Source organism: Jaculus jaculus, chromosome 2 (assembly GCF_020740685.1).
Source record: "Jaculus jaculus isolate mJacJac1 chromosome 2, mJacJac1.mat.Y.cur, whole genome shotgun sequence".
NCBI lineage: Eukaryota > Metazoa > Chordata > Mammalia > Rodentia > Dipodidae > Jaculus > Jaculus jaculus.
In genome coordinates this window covers 120,681,856-120,701,503 of record NC_059103.1, presented here as the reverse complement: position 1 = coordinate 120,701,503, position 19,648 = coordinate 120,681,856, and the positions used below count along the sequence as shown (strand labels likewise).

General features: G+C 40.4%; 1 pseudogene; it reads left to right on the top strand.

Annotated features, from left to right (window-relative positions):
• Positions 1–18,935: 18,935 nt before the first annotated feature.
• Positions 18,936–19,421, top strand: LOC101613881 (annotated as a pseudogene).
• Positions 19,422–19,648: the final 227 nt, after the last annotated feature.

Below are 19,648 nucleotides of genomic sequence, written 5' to 3'. Positions count from 1 at the left end.
TAACACATAACCTGCCCTGACCATGTAGGTGTAATTAGCACTTCCAGTGCAAGCCTATGTACCTGGCTTTGTGTAAGTAGGCCCCATTACCTTTGGGGATGTCTTCCAATCTCACCTATGCTGAGTGCCCACCTTGGTCCATCTCTGTTGTGCTGTGGATTCCATTAGGTTGCTTGGGTCACTGGATATAGTGTTCTGATTAGCTATGCTGGATGCTGTGCAGCTAGGGGGTGAATGAGTACTCTAGTGGTTTGCAGCACTGGCTGTTGGGGGATGGGAGGCTGTGTAGGATGCCTGGAGTTTTAGCAGAACTGCTTAGCTGGTCCCATTTGTGATCTCCTTCAGTAGTTGCTGAGGTGATCCCTGCTGTCCTCTCCTTTGGGTTTCTTGACTTTGTGACAAAGCTAATGTGAGTGGAAAAATCCCTTCACCTGGCTTCTACTCCTTCAGTTCTGGGCCACACTGTGCCTGACAGGCGAGTGGATCTGGTACCTTGATGGTACCGCTTTTGGCTGGTTTCCTGCTTGCTAGAAGTCCTGGGTCTCTCCTCTTTCTCTTTAGTGGCTGATAATTCCTTATACACTGTCACTTTTCAGTAGAAGAATACATTTTGCTGTTTTTCTGCTTATTTCATCCCCCCAGGCTGATTTGGCATGGCTATTATGCCATCATCTTACCTGGAGGTTCCTCCATTTTAGTTTTTAATTCTGGAAGCTTTCCTTTATGAAATATGTTATAGAATCTCATTTCTGAAGTTGGTGGAGTAACAGGTACCAGCCTTTCTCTCCCACTGTAAATAGCTAAAGCACTCAAAAGAAGACATAGTGTTGGTAAACACAGTACAACAGGCAGTGCAATAATATATACCTGAGGATGGAAACTAAGAGACTGAACACTACAATTATCCTGAGTTTCTACCTGGAAGAATTTCTTCATTTTGATGTAGAGAGGGAGAACTCCTGATCCCACTGAATGGTTGGACAGTGCTGAAATGTCTGAATCTGTGGTGTAGAGTAGTAGAGAAAGGAGAGCTATTTAACAACAATTACAAACCAACAAGAACTATGAATTAGGTCATTTAGAGTTAGTTGCAGTATATGAAAGAATACATTTATAGGGCAACCCCTCCATTGGGGAAGTTAAAGAGCTATTTCAATAGTTAACATAAGGGCTAGGGAGATGGCTCAGTGGTTAAAGGTGCTGGCTTGCAAAACCTGCTGGCCAAGATTTGATACCCCAGTACCTACACAAAGCCAGATACATAAAGTGGCATATGCATCTGAAGTTTGTTTGCAGTGGCTGAGGTGCTGGTATGCCTATAAACACACACACACACACACACACACACACACACACACACACACACACACTCCCTCCTTACAAATAAAAAACTACATACCCCCTCTTCCCAAGAAAGAGCTAACACTGGTTTGGGAAGCACTATAATTTATGGCTTCCAAAACAGAGAGGCTTTGTTAAGCTTATGAGATGGTACATGTTGGTAATCCCAAAACTCAGGAGGCAGAGGCAGGAAGAGGATAGTTTTGTGGCCAGTATTGGTTATTTTCTCATAGTTGCAACCAATACTTGAAAAAATCAACTTAAGACAAAAAAGGTTTGTTTTAGCTCACAGTTTAGAATATAATCCATCAGGGCATGGAAGGGAGGGCAGTGGGAGTGACTTGGTCAGTGGCGCCAACTTGGAAGCAGAGTAAGGGTAATACCAGTGTTTTCTCCTTTTTAAAAATATATTTATTTATTTATTTGTTTGTTTGTTTATGAGAAAGAGAATGGGTATGCTAGGGGCTCCAGCCACTGGGCAAATGATCTCCAGACACATACGTCCCCTTGTGCATCTGGCTTATGTGAGTCCTAGGGAATTGAATTAGGGTCCTCTGGCTTTGCAGGCAAATACCTTAACCAACAAACCATCTTCTCTAGCCACCTTTCTCCTTTTTTATTTAACCCATGACTCTAGCCCATGAGAAGGGGCTTCCCACATTCAGACTAGCTTTTTATTCTTAGGTTAAGTGTCTCTGGAAACTCCCTCATAGACACACCCAAAAGTTGTTTCCTTAATGCTCTAGGTATTTATTAATTCAATAAAGTTAACAAACAAAATTAACTATCATATATACTGAGACCTTGTCTCAAAAGAGAAAAAAGACAAAGGAGGGAGACTTAGTTATCTACTTGAATCCTTCAGCATTCATGGAAGATCCAGAAAGTTGTGCACTGCCGTTGATTAACCAAGCCTTAGTATGAAGGCTATTCTAAACCTATGCTAAAAAAAAAGTATAAAGACAAGTCTCAGAAAGATCTATTTGATCTGTTGTAACAACTTGAATGGTAACAAAATTTGGATAATAAGTTTTAACACTAAACAGAAACAATCTAGAAATTTAGCTATGTAATATTTAGTTTCCAAAATTCAATCAAAAGTAATTATACATAAGAAATTGAAACATGACCCAAAATATAAAGAAAAATTATTTAGTATTAATAAAACATAAAATGATAAACATCATGAAATTTATAGACAGGAACCATGATGCAGGATATTATCAATATACTCAAAAACTTAAAGGAAAACATGAACATATGAGGAAGGAACTCTAGAAGAGTTATTTTAAAAGATCAATTGAAAATATAGAGTTAAACATATATTGTTTGGGGCTGGAGAGATTGCTTAGTGGTTAAGTGCTTGCCTGTGAAGTCTAAGGACACTGGTTTGAGTCTCAAATCCCCAATACCCATGTAAGCCAGATGCACAAGGTGGCACATGCAGCTGGAGTTCTTTTGCAGTGGCTGGAAACCCTGGTGCACCCATTCTCTCTCTCTCTCTCTCTCTCTACCTCTTTCTCAGTCTGTTGCTTTCAAATCACTTAGCTGTTAAGGCACTTGCCTGGGAAGCCTAAGTACACAGGTTTTATTCCCCAGTACCCATGTAAGCCAAATATACATGGTGGTACATGCGTCTGGAGTTCATTTGCAGTGGCTGGAAGCCTTGGTGAGCCTGTTCTCTCCTTTTCTGTTTCTCCATTTATCTTTTTCTTGCTCTCTCTCAAAATAAATGAATAAATAAAAAGTATTTAAAAATATATGTTATGAAGGATTAATAAAAGCTTAAGACTCGTAAAAACAATGAGGGAAGATGATTCTTTAGCAATAGAAAATACTCAAAGTAAAACAGAGAATAAAAAATGAAAAATGAAAAACAGAGACTTATTCTGAAACAAAATCACAAAGTTTAATAGACATAAAATATACTTTCAAAGTAGAAAAGAAATTATTTCGAGAAATAATTTCCAAATAGTACCCAAATATTAAGTAGCCTAGAAATCTATATAAAATATAATAAAATATAATAAAACAAGGAATTCATAAAAGATTGAAGAGATAATATCCAATGATACAATCTAATTTTTAAAGAAACAATGATATAAATGATATCTTAAGAGTGGCAAAGGTGGGCTGGAGAAATGGCTTAGCAGTTAAGGTGTTTGCCTGCAATGCCAAAGGATCCCGGTTCAATTCTCCAGGACCCATGTAAGCCAGATGCACAAGGGGGCACATGCATGTGGAGTTCGTTTGCAGTGGCTGGAGGCCCTGGCATACCAATTCTCTATATCTCTCTCCCTCTTCCTCGCTCTTAAATAAATAAATAAATATAATACATATTTAAAAAACAGTATCAAAGGCAGTGCTGGGGATATGGCTTAGCAGTTAAAGGCATTTGGTTGGAAAGCCTAACAGCCTGGGTTTGATTCCCCAGTTCCCACATAAATCCAGATGAATGACATGGTTCATGCATCTTGAATTTTTTTAAAGTGGCAAAAGGACCTGATGCACCCATGCTCCCCCCTCTCTCTTTTCCTCTCTCTCTCTGTCCTTGCAAATAAATAAATTGAAATATTTTTTAAAAAAATTAGTCAGGGCATATGCATTTGCAAACACACACACACAACCTATAGGAGGAAAATGTATCTGTATAGAAGTCTTATCAGGGACAATTCACCCAAGGAACTTGGTGAAATTAAAATGGGAGAAAAGTTGTTTCAACTCTGATGGTCAGTCTGTAGTTGTCAACTTGATAGAATTTAGAATCACTATGGAAACAAATTTCTGGTCACATCTGTGAGGTATTTTCTAGATTAGATTAGTTGAGGTGGGAGGACCCACCCTAATTATGGTCAACAACATCCCATAGGATGGGTTATTAAACTGTATAAAAAGAAGAAAGACTGCTGAACCTTCAGCACTCATCTCTCTTGACTTTTCTTTGCTGATGAGATGATGTGACACCAACTTCCTACTCCTGCCATGCTTTTCTTGCTATGATGAACACTACCTCTGGAACCCTAAGCTGAAATAAACCCTTTTCCTTTCACAAGCTGCTTATTTTTGGTATTTTGTCTCAGCATTGAGAAATTTTCTGGTACAAATACACATGATAAGGATACTTCTAGAAACCAATGATAAAAGTGTCTTAAAAGTAGTCAGAAAATATTATACCTGAAGACAGCAGACTTCCAAGGGAAAACAGTGGAAACTGGAAGACACTGAAAAATATAGTGTGTAGCAGTTATCTTTTCCTTGCTGGGACTAAACACCTGATCAGAAGCAGGTCACAGAAGGAAAGAGTTGATTTTGGCTTTCAGTTTTGAAAGTTGGGTTCATTGTGGTGGGAAAAGCCCAACCAGAAGAGACAGAAGGTTTTAAGTCTTGTTGCATCAGCTAGCTCTGAACACCTGGTGGGCTAGACTAATGAATTTCAAGGCCTGCCTCCAGTGGCACACCTCGTCCAGCAAGGCTCCATCTCCAAAATACTCTATCAGCTGGCAAATAAGTATGAGGCTTAATTGCAAACACATGAGGCTATGGGGACGGTCACATTCAAACCAACATACAGGATATTCTAAAGAGCTAAAATAAAAATAAAAATTTAAATCTACAATTGTGCAAAATTCATATTACTTATATGAGAAATGAGGGTCAAATGGACACTTACAAGTAAGTAAGCAAATAGAACTGAAGATGTAGGAGAACAACGCTACAAGAAAACCATAAAGAACTTTATTAGTCAGAGGGGAAATGAGTCAACACAGAAACTCAGATATTCTGGAAGAAATGAAGGACACTGGAAACAATGGATGTGTGGAAAGATATGCACCCAGAATACTATGTTACAAAATATTTTAAAAAGACTATTAACTAAATTAAGTCAGTATAAAGTAATGAATATTGGGTTTGTAATGTGTCGAGATAAAATATAAAATGACAATAGCACAAACAAAATTTATTCTTTAAAGAGAAAATATAAGTAAAAAGGTTAAGTAAAACTAAATATAATTTTTGTTGAAATCTCTTTTTTAATTTTGTTTATTTTATATTTTTAAATTTTGTTTATTTTTATTTATTTATTTGAGAGCAACAGACAGAGAGAAAGAGGGAGAAGGAGAGAGAGAGAGAGAGAGAGAGAATGGGTACAACAGGGCCTCCAGCCACTGCAAACAAACTCCAGATGCATGTGCCACCTTGTGCATCTGGCTTACATAGGTCCTGGGGAATCGAGCCTCGAACCTGGATCCTTAGGCTTCACAGGCAAGTGCTTAACTGCTAAGCCATCTCTCCAGCCCATTTGCTGAAATCTTAAGTAGCCACTAAAATGTGTACTTTATCACAATATAGTACAAAATGAATGTATTCATGTGTTGTGTGATAGCATTTCAAACAGTGACAAAGTACAGTTCCTTGTCCCATAAAATTATAATGGAGCTGAAAAGTCCCCAGTGTTTTGTGACATCTTCCATTAGAACATTGTAGCATAACGTCTCACATGCTTGAAGTGATGCTGATGTAAAGATGCATACTGTGCTGCAGTCATAAACTACAGCACATATAATCATAGAGTCCATAATACCTGATGGTGGTAATAGACTAGATGCATTTACTGTTCTATATTTTTAACCATTATTTTAGATTTTATCTCCTTACTAAAAAAAAAAAAAAAAAAAAAAAAGCTAATTCTAAACAGCAGGCTGTGTATGCAGCAGCAGCATTTACAGTCAGTGGCTAAATCCTCCATAAGGGCAGAAAGTTTCCTCATTATGTCAAAGCACACTAAAATACAGGGTTTACTGATTTAAAAGAGCTTCCACATTTATAGACTTTCTCAGCATGAGTAGGAAAAGAAAACTGGATGAAACCCAACTTTATTACTTTCTGTTCTTTTAAAAAATATTCTTATTAATTTATTTGCAAGAGGAGAAAGAACAGGGAGGGGAGAATGGGTATATCAGAGCCCCCTACCACTGCAAATGAACTTGAGATGCATGCACCACTTTGTGCATCTGTCTTTCCATGGGTACTGGAGAATGAAACCCAGGCTGACAGGCTTTGCAAGCAAGTGCCTTTAACCACTGAGCCATTTCTCGAGTCCCCAACTTCAGACCAGTTTCTATTCACTATATAGCTACTGATGAAATAGTTTAGTTCTGCTGTTCCTGCTTTGGTGTAAATATATGTAAATATATGTGGGATAAAGCTAAGCAGACATGTTTCTGGAAAGTGTATGTGATGGTGCATGTATATGTGCATGCAAATGCATGCACCTTGTGCACATGTACAGGCCAGAGGAGAATGTGGGGTAATCTTCATCACTCATCAGAATGCTTCCTTGAGATAGAGTCTTTTGATGAACCTAGAAATGCCTTTTTTTTGGTCAATTTTTCAAGGTAGGGTCTCACTCTATCTCAGGCTGACTTGGAATTCACTATGTAGTCCCAGCGTGGCCTCAAACTCACAAGGATCCTCCTACCTCTGCCTCCCAAGTGCTGGGATTAAAGGCGTGCACCACCACGCCCGGCCTAGAACTGCCTTTTTTAGTCAGTCTGGCTGACCAGACTGCCCTAGGTTTCTCTGGTCTCTGTTCCCTGCAGGACTGGGGCAACAGGTGTGCCGTCTGTTCACAAGGGTGTTGGGGATTGAACTCGGGACGTCTCAGGCCCTCAAACTCATGCAGCCAGCATTTTTTAATCTGCTGAGCTATCTTCCTAACTTGTAAGCAGGCACTTTGCAAGTAGTTATCTGCAAAATCTAGACAAGTTGTACTTGAAAATTTGTCTTTTTCAGAATGTATTTGAGATAACAGGGAGAAGGCTACCAACAACACTTAAAACTGATTCCTTTCCTTATGAGAGAATATGCTGTTTGGAAATGATGTGGTAAGCTTATCAGAAGCTTGATTACCTGTCAACTTGGCAGATCTATGCAAAAAGAATATTTCATAAATGGCACCACAGTGATGCATGCCATTTTTGATTGAATGAACTGATAGTATCAACACAGACTTTTATTTGGGATGTTTAGAAATAAAATTAATTTCCTAGTTTGATATTTTTGGTGTATGTGTTAGAGCTCTTTTTTGGTCCACATCTAGAAGCAATTATTCTACTTTTTCACCTTATCATCACCTGAATGTATATAATGTTGTACATATTCCATCAACATCTTTACAAATAATCAAAGAAACTTGAGAGGTCTAATATAAATGCATATATTGTATACTATACACTTCCAAAGAGTTATCTTTCCTTGATTGAAACTAGAAGCCTTTTGGGAAGGCTCCTTTTCAATTTGTTTCAATTACATTTCTCAGATAATCCTTGACAGCTGGGGTATGAATAGCATGGAGAATTAAATGGCTTTTCGGGGCTAGAGAGATGGCTCAGTGGATAATGCATTTGCTTTACACCCACTGTAATCCCAGCACTTGGAAGTTGGAGACGGCAGCTCTCTGGGGCAAGCTGGCTAGCTAGTGTAGCTGAATCAGCAAGACCTGGGCCCAGCTGAGAGACTGCCCAGGTAAGTAAAGTGGAAAGTGAAGACACCCTACATTAACCTCTGGCCTTCACATGCACTCACACTCATGTGAACTCACATGCATACATGCATACACATGTACAACACACACATATACACACTTAGTCCTTTTAATTTAGCATGCTGACTTTTTGTTTTTGTTGGTGTTATTTTGACTCTTTGAGGCAAGATGTCACTATGTAGATCAGGCTGACCTCCAAGTTGTGGCAATCCTCCTGCCTCTGATCCCTGAACACACAATTTTATACATGAGCCACCAGGTGTGGCTTGCTCGCTGTTTTGTTTCTAGCATTGTTATCATCTGTAAATGGGGCTTTCACTTGAGATTGCTCTTTTACAAAGATGCCAGTGCACTGTGTGGGAAGGAAATGATGTCCACAGAGATCTTGGGTATTTCTGGCTTTAAAAGGTGGATTAGATTTCAGGTCCTAGCTAATAATCAGAATGTTGTTTTCTTCCTCACTTTATGGTCTACTGAAACAGATGTTTCATTTTCTTAGCGAGGTTTCTAAGCTATATTTACCTGTCATAGTTGATTAATTCTTAAATCCTTTCAGATTCTCCTAAGTGTGCTTTCAAAACATTTAAATCATTTTCTTATCTGCAAGCAGAGAGGAATACAGCAAAAAGAGATAGACAGAGCAAATGGGCATGCTAGGTCCTCTAGCCATTGCCAACGAACTCCAGATGCAGGCACCACTTTGTGCATTTGGCTTTACTTGGGCACTGGAGAATAGAACCAGGGTTGTTAGGCTTTGCAGGCAAGTGCCCTAAGTGCTGAGCAAACTCTCTAGCCCTCAGAACAATTTTTTATGTAGACAATAGTCATTATTAGACTTATCACACACAGTTCCCTCATGACATATTTTCTTTTCCAGATATCATCTTCCTCCTTCCTCTGCCTCCTTTGCTCCATGTGTTTCTATTACTTCCCATGAAATCTCATTTGGGTGTATGTGTGCATGTGTGTTCCTATATGTGTGGGTACACATGCATGTCAAAATACATGTGGAGGCCAGAAATCAATATTGGGTTTCTTCCTCAGTCATTCCTAAGACCTGATTTACTGAGATAGGTTCTCTCACTTGAACCCAGAGTTTGTTGACTCAGCTAGTCTATCTTGCCCTAGGGATCCTGTCTCTACCTCCAGAGTCCTGGAATTATAGGCATGCTACCACGTCTGGCATTTACATGGGTGCTGGGGTTCCAAACCCAAGTCCTCATACATATGCAGCAAGCACTTTACCTACTAAGCCATCTTTCACAAGACTCATTTTTTCTTGTCTGCTAATCAGCTAGGACAAATCATTGGTGTTTCACTGTTTCAAACTCCCCAACTGTACAAAAGAATAAAGCTTGGCCTTTCATTCATGCAGAAACATGCCGATGACAAACATTGAGCATTCTGCTGCTAGGCAGCAGGATATCTTTGAACATCTCTGAGAGGGGAATAATGTGTGAACGCTTTAGGTTACAACTATGCTGCCATAGGGAACAAAACTGTTGAGGGTAATGATTAAGTCACCACAAAACACTGAGGTATAATTCAGTTTATTTTAATTCAGTCTATGAGTTCATAATACTCAGGATGCTTGTTCCATGGATTTAAAACAACTTTAAGTTATTTCACTATTTTAATTTTGCAGTGCTGGGGATTGGACCCAAGGGACTGTGTGTTAGGCACATGTTGTGCCACTGAGCCACTGCCTAACCCATAATGGTAATTTCACTGCTAAGAGAATATTGTGCCATTATTTGTGATCTATATCTTAAGTTCTATGAATGCTATCATTTTTCACCATGGATTGAAATGTATATTCTATTCTATAGCATATATTATGCTAGGTATAAACCACACTGATTCCATGAACCCTAGAGGAGACTGTGAATGGTACTGAAAATTTCCAAGGTGAAAGTATGACTGCTTGCATGATAAGTTTTATTTGTGTAGTGTTCCTCCTTTTGGGCAGAGGACACTTTCTAAGACCTCCCGTGGATGTCTAGAAATAGCTAATGCCAACTGAATACATACTGTGTTTGCTCAGTCTATACATACCCACTATAAAGTTATGTTTTTTTATTTGTCTTTTTTTTTGAATCAGAGTCTCACTCTAGGTTAGGGTGACCTAGAACTTACTCTGTAACCAGATTGGCCTAAAACTTGGGTCAATCTTTCAACCATGTGAAGTGAACACATGGATGCTACATTTGTTAATTTGTGTGACTAAAAAATGAGTCTTGGAGTAGTTCAGTGGGTAAAGTATTTGCTGTGCAAGAATGATCCCCAGAACCCAAGTAACAAAAAGCAGATGTATGGTGTGAACTTGTGACCTTGTGCTGGGGAGGTAGAGACAGATTCCTGGGGCTCTGTGGCCAGCCGGTCTTGATTGCTTGATGAGTTTCAGGCCAATTAGAGACCCTGTTTCAAAGAAAGGTGGATGGTATCTGAAGAATGAACTACATCCACAGTTATCCTCTGGCTTACATATTAACATTTCCTTATACTTACTAATAAGTTTACTAGAGTTTTTTGGGCTTGATACTTCCATTTTTAATAATTAGGAGTACGTCTAAGCATTTTATAGGAAGATTGAGTAAACAGTCAAGTTTCTGAATATTTAAAAGAATTAAAAAAAACTCTCACTTGTCCTTACATATTGATACTTATTTGCCATTCTGTGAAATTTTGTGTGGAGTTTTACTTTCGAACTTCTTTTTCTTTTCTTTACTTTTTTTTTTTTTAACTTTGGAGACATTATTCCATTGCCTTTCTATAATTACGATGGAAAGTACACACTCATCTGAGTCTTGATTATTTAGAGTCATTAAAAAACTAAATTGAGGGATTGTGGCAATGGCTCAGCTGTTAAACACACTAGCTTGCAAAGTCTGATGGCCTAGGCTTGATTCCCAGTACCCATGTAGAATCAGAAGCACAAAGTGGTGTGTGCATCTGGAGTTCATTTATAGTGGCACAAAGCCCTGGTGTTCCCATCCATTCCCTCTCTCTCTATCTCTCTCTCAAACAAATAAATAACATATTGTTTAAAAATTTCTCTTTAAGCTGGGCGTGGTGGCACATGCTTTTAATCCCAGCACTTGGGAGGCAGAGGTAGGAGGATTGCTGAGAGTTCGAGGCCACCCTGAGATTATATAGTGAATTCCAGGTCAGCCTGAGCTAGAATGAGACCTTACCTCGAAAAACCAAAAAAAAAAAAAAAAAAAAAAAAAAAAAAAAAAAAAAAAAAACCCACCAAAACAACAAAAACAAAAAAACTAGGTTGATTCCAAAGCTAGAAAATCTTACTAGAGGATTCCTAAGTGCAATATTTTTCATGAATCCTGAATAGTATTAAATCTAAATATTCTGTTTTTTTTTTTCTTGGATTAAAGACAACATTTTTTCTTCCAAAATTTTTAGATAATTAATTCATTTATTTATTTGAGAAGAAAAAAGGGGCAGATAAAGAGCAAGAATGGGCACACCAGGGCCTCTAGCCCCTGCAAATGAAGTCTAGGCACATGTGCCACCTGGTTTATGTGGGTACTGGGGAATTGAACCTGGGTCCTTACACTTTGCAGGTAGTTGCCGTTGCCTTAACTGCTAAGCCATCTCTCCAGCCCCAAGAAAATTTCTTTATATATGTATATATTTTCCTTTTCTTGTTTTATAAAGTATTTTAGGCTATTTAAATTATCCAAGAAACATGCTCAGAAAGTTTAAATACAGTAGTACACAAAAGAAACATATCCTGAATCAAGCCATCCACACTTAGGAGGTTACACTATGTGTAGAAGAGAGCCTGTGAGGAAAGAGGCTCTGCCTGTGGGGAGCTGGGCATTCTGTTATGTGAGGTACATGAAGCCAGAAGACCTCTCTGAAGAACCAGGCTCTTCCAGTGAACCCAGAGCACATCCCACCCAGCAAAGCCAAGAGAATCTGCCGATGGGAGGGCACTAGTAGCACAGAGCAGTATTTGGTAGTGCTTTCTCCACCAGCCAGGACTGAGGGCAGACTATTAAAGAATGAGGCTGATTGGGTCCCAAACAATAGAGGCCAGGTGGTAGCACTTAACTTCTAGAAGCCAGGTGGATGCAATTATTGTAATGAGCCACAAGGCTGCAATGACAGCCTGGGGGACTTGACCTAAGAGAGTTACATAGATGGCTGATTGAACAGGTGACCAGAGGGGCAAAATAGATGAAAGCCAACATCAGCTTATATGGTCACAACAAATTGGGAATGGATGACCAGAAGGCGTTGAGCAGTCACTGTAATAAAATGCTATAATCCATTGTCCAAATTCAGAACAAACCAGCTTTTCTACCTGGAGCACATTGACTAGAGAAGAGACAAGGTCCACAGGAAGAAGGTCCCTAGAACCCCATGATAGTTAGTGTAGTAGTAATTCTCCAGGTCCTTTTCCAAAGGGATTCAGCCAATTGCTCAAGTAGCTGAATTATTGGGGAGAGGAATTGTGGTAGGCAGAATGACAGTCTTCCTAAAGGTACCAGTCCTTGGACCCATAACTATGTTCTGTTACATGTCAAGGAGCCTTAATTTTGAGGGTGGAATTAGGATTGTCTTAGTCCTTTCCTATTGCACTAACACTTAACACAAGCTGGTAATTTGTAAATAATAGAAATTTATTCCTCAGTCTGGAGGCTGGTCCAAGATCAAAACACCAAATGATCTGGTGTCTGGCAAGGGCTTCTTTCTGCTCCCAAGATTGAGCTGTGAGTCTCTCTCTCCCCCCCCCCCTCTCTCTCTGTGTGTGTGTGTGTGTGTGTTATTACATGGCAAAGGGATAAAAAGTATGAATGCTATGGCTTCACTTAGAAGTAGAGATAAAAGGGCAAAAGGGACATTGGATGTTATCTTCACCCTCTTTTACAAGGCATTTAATCCCATTCATGAGGTGTCTGCTCTCATGACTTTATCATTTTGAGTCTGGCTTTTCATGGGTACTGGGGAATGGAACTCAGGCCAACAGGTTTTGCAAGCAAGTGCCTTTAATCACTGAGCAATTTCTCCAGCCTGTGTTTATCATTTTGTGAAGGCTTTTCCTCTTAAAACTGTTAGGAGTTCAAATTCATCCTCAGCTATATAGCTCGTATGAGGTCAGCCTGGGCTACATTAGGTGTTTATCCCCCCAAAATAGGCAATTATTTTGGATTGAGCACCACATCAAAAAGTGAGAAGAGGGCTGGAGAGATGGCTTAGCGGTTAAGCGCTTGCCTGTGAAGCCTAAGGACCCCAGTTCGAGGCTCGGTTCCCCAGGTCCCACGTTAGCCAGATGCACAAGGGGGCGCACGCGTCTGGAGTTCGTTTGCAGAGGCTGGAAGCCCTGGCGCGCCCATTCTCTCTCTCCCTCTATCTGTCTTTCTCTCTGTGTCTGTCGTTCTCAAATAAATAAATAAAAAAAAATTAAAAAAAATACATGCATGTAAATAAAATTTTAAAAAAAGTGAGAAGAGTTAGTGTCTCATACTGATAAAATATGAAAAACTTGACCAGCCATTACTGGGTTTCAGACTGGAAGGGGACCATGAATAAGGGGAACAGGGTCAGTGTTTAGAATCTGAAAAGACAAGGAGACAGGCTTTCCCACAGAGCCTCTAGCCTTGATTTCAAGCCATTTCAGGTTGCATCTTCCAGAGCTGCAAAGTAAGTTTGTATTATTGAAACCACCAAGTTTAGGCTAATTTGTTATAAAAGAAATAGGAAATAAACATATACAGTAATAGTCATCCTCCTAATTTGAAAGTCTGGCCATCAAATACACCAGATGGATCCTAGAGTAGTCCAGTAGATATGGTAAACCCATCCAGACAATAGCCCCTTTTGCAATTGTTATAACAAATGTAATATTGCTGGCATGTTGACATAATCTCAGGACATGAAATATGTCACTGAGTTGTTAAACATGATTTCTTTTATCCCAACTATGAGAGAAATTCAGAATCAGTCAACTTTTACATTGGATGTACATATATTACAGCTTTTCCCAGGGCTAGTTAAAAATCTACTGTGTTTTCTCATAGCATGGTTTAACCATAATATGGTTTGAGGATAGCATGTAGCTATTCTCTAGAACAACATATTGATCCACTACATGAAAAATATACTGATCGGATCTGATGAGCAAAAGTAATGAGCACACTGGAGACCTTGCAAAACAGTTACATGCCTGATGGTAGAAGGTCAACTTCATAAAGTTTCAAGTATATCACATCAGAATATAATCAGACACTCAATAGTCAAGAGTGTGCAAAAATAGCCCCTCAAAATAAAAGGGAAACAATTGCATCTTGCACTTTCCATAACAGAGAAGAAAATACAAAATTCAAGGTCTCATGTTCTGCATTTCGGAACACTGTGCCCAACTACACACTGGGTGGCAGAGAAGGCTGCCATCACTGAGTGGGCTCAGAACAAGAAAGAGCTCAGCTCTTTAGTATGTCCCTATTGCTATGGAAGCAGCTTTGATACTCAGACTAAATGATCCCACAGGCCCTGTGATACCAGAGGTAAAAACAGAGGCTGTGTGGTGTTTGTGGTATATGACTGTTTTGGAATAAAAATGCCAGCCCTTAGGGTTCTTGAGCTAGGCTATGCACTCATAAAGAGAATTATGTGCCTTTTGTAATATAACTCCTGCTGTGTGTTTTGGTCCAGGTGGAGCATCTGCCCACGAGACACTGAGTAACTCAACTATTAGTGGGTTCTGTCAGGGGAACTGAACTGTTAGGTAGAGGGCAGACTCAGTAGTGGTCCGTCATAAGGTGGAGGTAATGGAGAATGAGCAGGACTATGGACATAAGCAGGCTCCGTGAGCAGGTTGTGCAGGCCCCCATGACACGACTCTAGTTCCAGTATTCCTCAGCTTAGCCCTAGGGCTGCCTGCAAGATCCTCTGCAGCCAGCTAACGGTCCTACAGGTCAGACAGCTTGGTGCGTGGGTAAAAGTAGACACAAGCAGCAGCTCCGCAGCTGTGCAGCTCCACTCCAGGGAGGAGGTAAGGCAGTGGTGATGGAGTTTCAAGGCGTCCTTCATTCACCTTGTCTGAGAGGGGACGTGGCTTGAGGTTAGAATATATATAAACTCATGTGTAGTCGCAGTCAAAAGACGTAGACGGACTCACCAAAGAGCATACTTCGTAGGAGAAGCACTTTGCAATTGAGTAAACAAGACGACTTGACCATTAGCTGTGAGCCAGCCTGGATCCTCAGCCACACTAGTGCTTGCCTAGGAGCACATGAGTGGAGTGTGGCTGTGGGAGAGAGGAAGGCTGGGCTTGACTCCATCAGCATGGGTCCGCACCTACCAATACTGAATTGGTTACTACTGGTGAATGTCCCAAATATCAGTCGGGGGAACCAACACTGAGGCCCTAGCATGCTGATATTCTTTAAGGAGACGAACCACTTATTTTGTGGTAAGCTGAGAACATTGGTCTCTCTCTCCTGAAATAGCCAGATATTTGTTCTAACAGGAAAAACTAGATGTTCTGGGTGCTAATATACTTTTATTTCCCATGAACTTTGATTAGCAAGTTTATCTGAAGTCTATGACATTTTCAGCCTACCAGGATGGGACTCCTATAGGGTAACCTTACATAAGAGCAGAGGACCCCACTTGTCAGGAAAGCAGGTACCGAGGTCAGTTCATGACCATGAGATTTGCTGGATGCCTCAGAGATGGCACCAATGGGGACCTTTGAGCTCTGCAGAGTTTCAGCATAGCAAGCCAAAGATGTACCAAGGAGGTGGTACTCTTAGAATGGCCTACCTTCTGCGGCCCCAGGATGAAGCATGTGTGAGTGCAGAAGAAGCAGGAGCAGAAGCAGAGGTGGATCAACCATCACCATCCTTACTGACGCTCCGGGAGGTGAAGACACTTGGCCGGGTCAGCTTAGCAAGGAACATGTCTGAACAGTGACGTGCATTCCAGGGATCGCCACGGATGGCTGACATACAGCTTTACTCTCTCTCCTTCCCCTTCTCTTCCACAAGTACTTATTCTTTTTTTTTTTAGCCTTTTTTCTTAATTTTATTTTATTATTATTATTTTTTAAATTTTTATTAACATTTTCCATGATTATAAAAAATATCCCATGGTAATACCCTCCCTCACCCCCACACTTTCCCCTTTGAAATTCCATTCTCCATCAGATTGCCTCCCATCTCAATCACTGTACTTACATATATACAATATCAACCTATTAAGTACCCTCCTCCCTTCCTTTCTTTCCCCTTTATGTCTCCTTTTTAACTTACTGGCCTCTGCTACCAAGTATTTTCATTCTCACGCAGAAGCCCAATCATCTGTAGCTAGCATACACATATGAGAGAGAACATGTGGCACTTGGCTTTCTGGGCCTGGGTTACCTCACTTAGTATTCTTTATTTATTTATTTATTTTTATTAATTTGTTTTGTACTCGGCAAATACAGTCAATTTGGTACCATGTCCTACCCCCCCCCCGGCTCCTCCTTGTTGATTTATATGGGTCTTATTTTTATTTATTTATTTGAGAGAGGTGGGGAGAGAGAAAGAGAAAGAGAGAGAGAGAGAGAATGGATGTGCCTGGGCCACCAGCCACTGCAAATGAACTTCAGACACGTGCGCTGCCTTTATCTGGGTAACGTGGGTCCTGGGGAATAGAACGAGGGTATTTTGGCTTTGCAGGCAAATGACTTAACCACTAAGCCATTTCTCCAGCCCCACAAGTACTTATTCTTAATACATATGCTACTTGACAATTGCTGCTTTCAAAAAACTTAAATTTGGAAATTTCCTAGTCTTATTTCACTTTTGAGACAAAATTTGTATATATATTTTTAGGAACATATGTGTTTTCAATGCACATAAATGGGATCATATGTGCATTTTGTTTTGAGGTATTATTTTACATACAGAAAAAAAATCACACTTTAAAATATCTCATTCTTCAAAGTAGCTATTATTTTTTAAAGTATCTAGTTAATTCCTTAATTAATTTATTATTTGAAAGGAGAGGGTGGGGGAGAGAGACAGAGAGAAAATGGGCACACCAGTGCTTCTTGCCACTGTAAATGAACTCTATATGAATGAGCCACTTTTTGTATCTGGCTTTATGTGGGTACTGGGGAATCAAACCTAGGCTATCAGGCTTTGCAAGCAAGTACCTTAACTGCTGACTCTCCAGCCCCTCTGTTTCTTTCTTTCTTTTTTTTTTTCTTTTTTTGGCTTTTCGAGGTAGGGTCTCACTCTAGTACAGGCTGACCTGGAATTCACTATGTAGTCTCAGGATGGTCTTGAACTCACAGTGATCCTCCTACCTCTGATTCCCAGTGCTGGGATTAAAGGCGTGTGCCACCATGCCTGACCCCTCTGTTTCTTTATATGTGCTAAATATAATTTCTTAATCTCAATAAATTTTGGAGAATAAGATACACTGTCATCCTCTTGGTCAATGTTTTCATGATCCTGTACAGTCAGTCGTCCCTCCCAGCACGGGGTTTGGATCTATGTCTAGTTCCCATAGGCGTGCTTTCTGTAGTATCATATGAATGCAGCCATACAGGACATAATACATAGACTTTAGTGTCTGTATTCTTTAAAATATTTTTTTTTTATTTTTACTTTATTTATTTGAGAGTGACAGACACAGAGAGAAAGACAGATAGAGGGAGAGAGAGAGAATGGGCGCGCCAGGGCTTCCAGCCTCTGCAAACGAACTCCAGACGCGTGCGCCCCCTTGTGCATCTGGCTAACGTGGGACCTGGGGAACCGAGCCTCAAACCGGGGTCCTTAGGCTTCACAGGCAAGCGCTTAACCGCTAAGCCATCTCTCCAGCCCAGTGTCTGTATTCTTTCTCATAGCATATTAATTTTTTTGTTTGTTTTTTTGAGGTAGGGTCTTGCTCTAGCCCAGGCTGACCTGGAATTCACAAACTCAGAGATCCTCCTACTTCTGCCTCCCAAGTGCTAGGATTAAAGACGGGTGCCACCATACCCAGCTGCATAGCATGTTACTTTTGAGATTTATTCATGTTATCAGATGGACCAACAGTCTACCCTTTTAATTGCTGAGTAGTATTTCATTCATTTACTAGTTCATGAACATTTGGGCTATTTAAAACTTGGGGTATCATTAATCCTGCTGCTATAAATGTCTGTGTAAATCTTGTGAGATCACATGCTTCTAATTCTCCTGGGAAACTATTGGGAGTAGGATTAGTAGGTCATATTTTAAATTAACTCAAAAGTTAAAAAAAAAAGAAATTTCCAAAGAGGCAGAAATGTCTTTTATTCTCACAAAAACTGCATAAAAGTTTCAGTGACTACACATCCTCCTTAGCAGTTGGTGGTTTTAGTCTTATTGTAGCTAGTGTAGGTGGTGAATGTTAATGTTTCATTGTGGCTTACTTTGGATTTTCCCAACAACAAATATTGTTAAGCTTGTTGTGAGGTTATGCTATATGTATAATTAAAAAAATATTTTTATTTATTACAGTTGGGGGGTGGGGGGTGAGAATGGGCGCACCAGGGCTTCTAGCCACTGCAAACGAACTCCAGACACATGCGCCACTATGAGCATCTGGAGTATGTGAGACCTGGAGACTGAACCTGGGTCCTTAGGCATCGCAGGCATGTGCTGTAACTGCTAAGCCATCTCTCTCTAGCCCCACGACATATAATTTTTGGTGAAATGTCTGTTTGAATATATTTAGCCCATTTTTAAGTTAGGATGTATAAATTTTTTTGTATGTTCTGGATTTGATATCTTAGTAAACATGTCTTTGGGGGCCTGGAGAGATGGCTCAGTGGGTAAAATACTTGTGCAAGCATGAGAACTGGAGTCCAGATCCCCAGAACCCACATAAAAAATCCTGAGTGTGTAAAAAAAAAAAAGCTGGGTGTGGCAATCACCTGTAATCTGGGGCTGGGGAAAAGGAGACCGGAGGATTCCTGGGGCTATTGGCTACCCAGTCTAACTGAGTTGGTGAGCTCTCTCTGTTCAGTTCATCTCAAAAAGTAAAAAGTAGAGACACCCTTTTCGCCAAGATGGTGCCGAAAGCGAAGAAGGAAGCTCCTGCCCCTCCCAAAGCTGAAGCCAAAGCAAAGGCCCTGAAAGCCGAGAAGGCCGCGCTGAAAGGCGTCCACAGCCACAAAAAGGAAAAGATCCGCACGTCACCCACCTTTCGGCGACCCAAGACACTGCGCCTCCGGAGGCAGCCTAAATACCCTGGGAAGAGCGCCCCAGGAGAAACAAGCTTGACCACTATGCCATCATCAAGTTCCCCCTGACCACTGAGTCGGCCATGAAGAAGATAGAAGACAACAACACCCTGGTGTTCATCGTAGACGTCAAGGCTAACAAGCACCAGATCAGACAGGCTGTGAAGAAAACTCTATGACATCGATGTGGCCAAAGTCAACACCCTGATCAGGCCTGATGGAGAGAAGAAGGCCTATGTTCGGCTGGCTCCTGATAATGGTGCTTTGGATGTTGCCAACAAAATTGGGATCATCTAAACTGGATCCAGCTGGTTAATTCTAAATATACCTTTTTATTCACTATAAAAAAAAAAAGTAAAAAGTAACCGAGGAAGACACCCAATGTCAACCTCTGGCTTCTACTTGCATGTACACATACGTGTATATGCCCCTGCACACACATACATATGTGCTCACATACAAATCCACATATACACCCAGGAGCACCACATATCAATGTGCAAAACATGTCTTCTGCAAGCATTCTCTTTTAGTCTGTC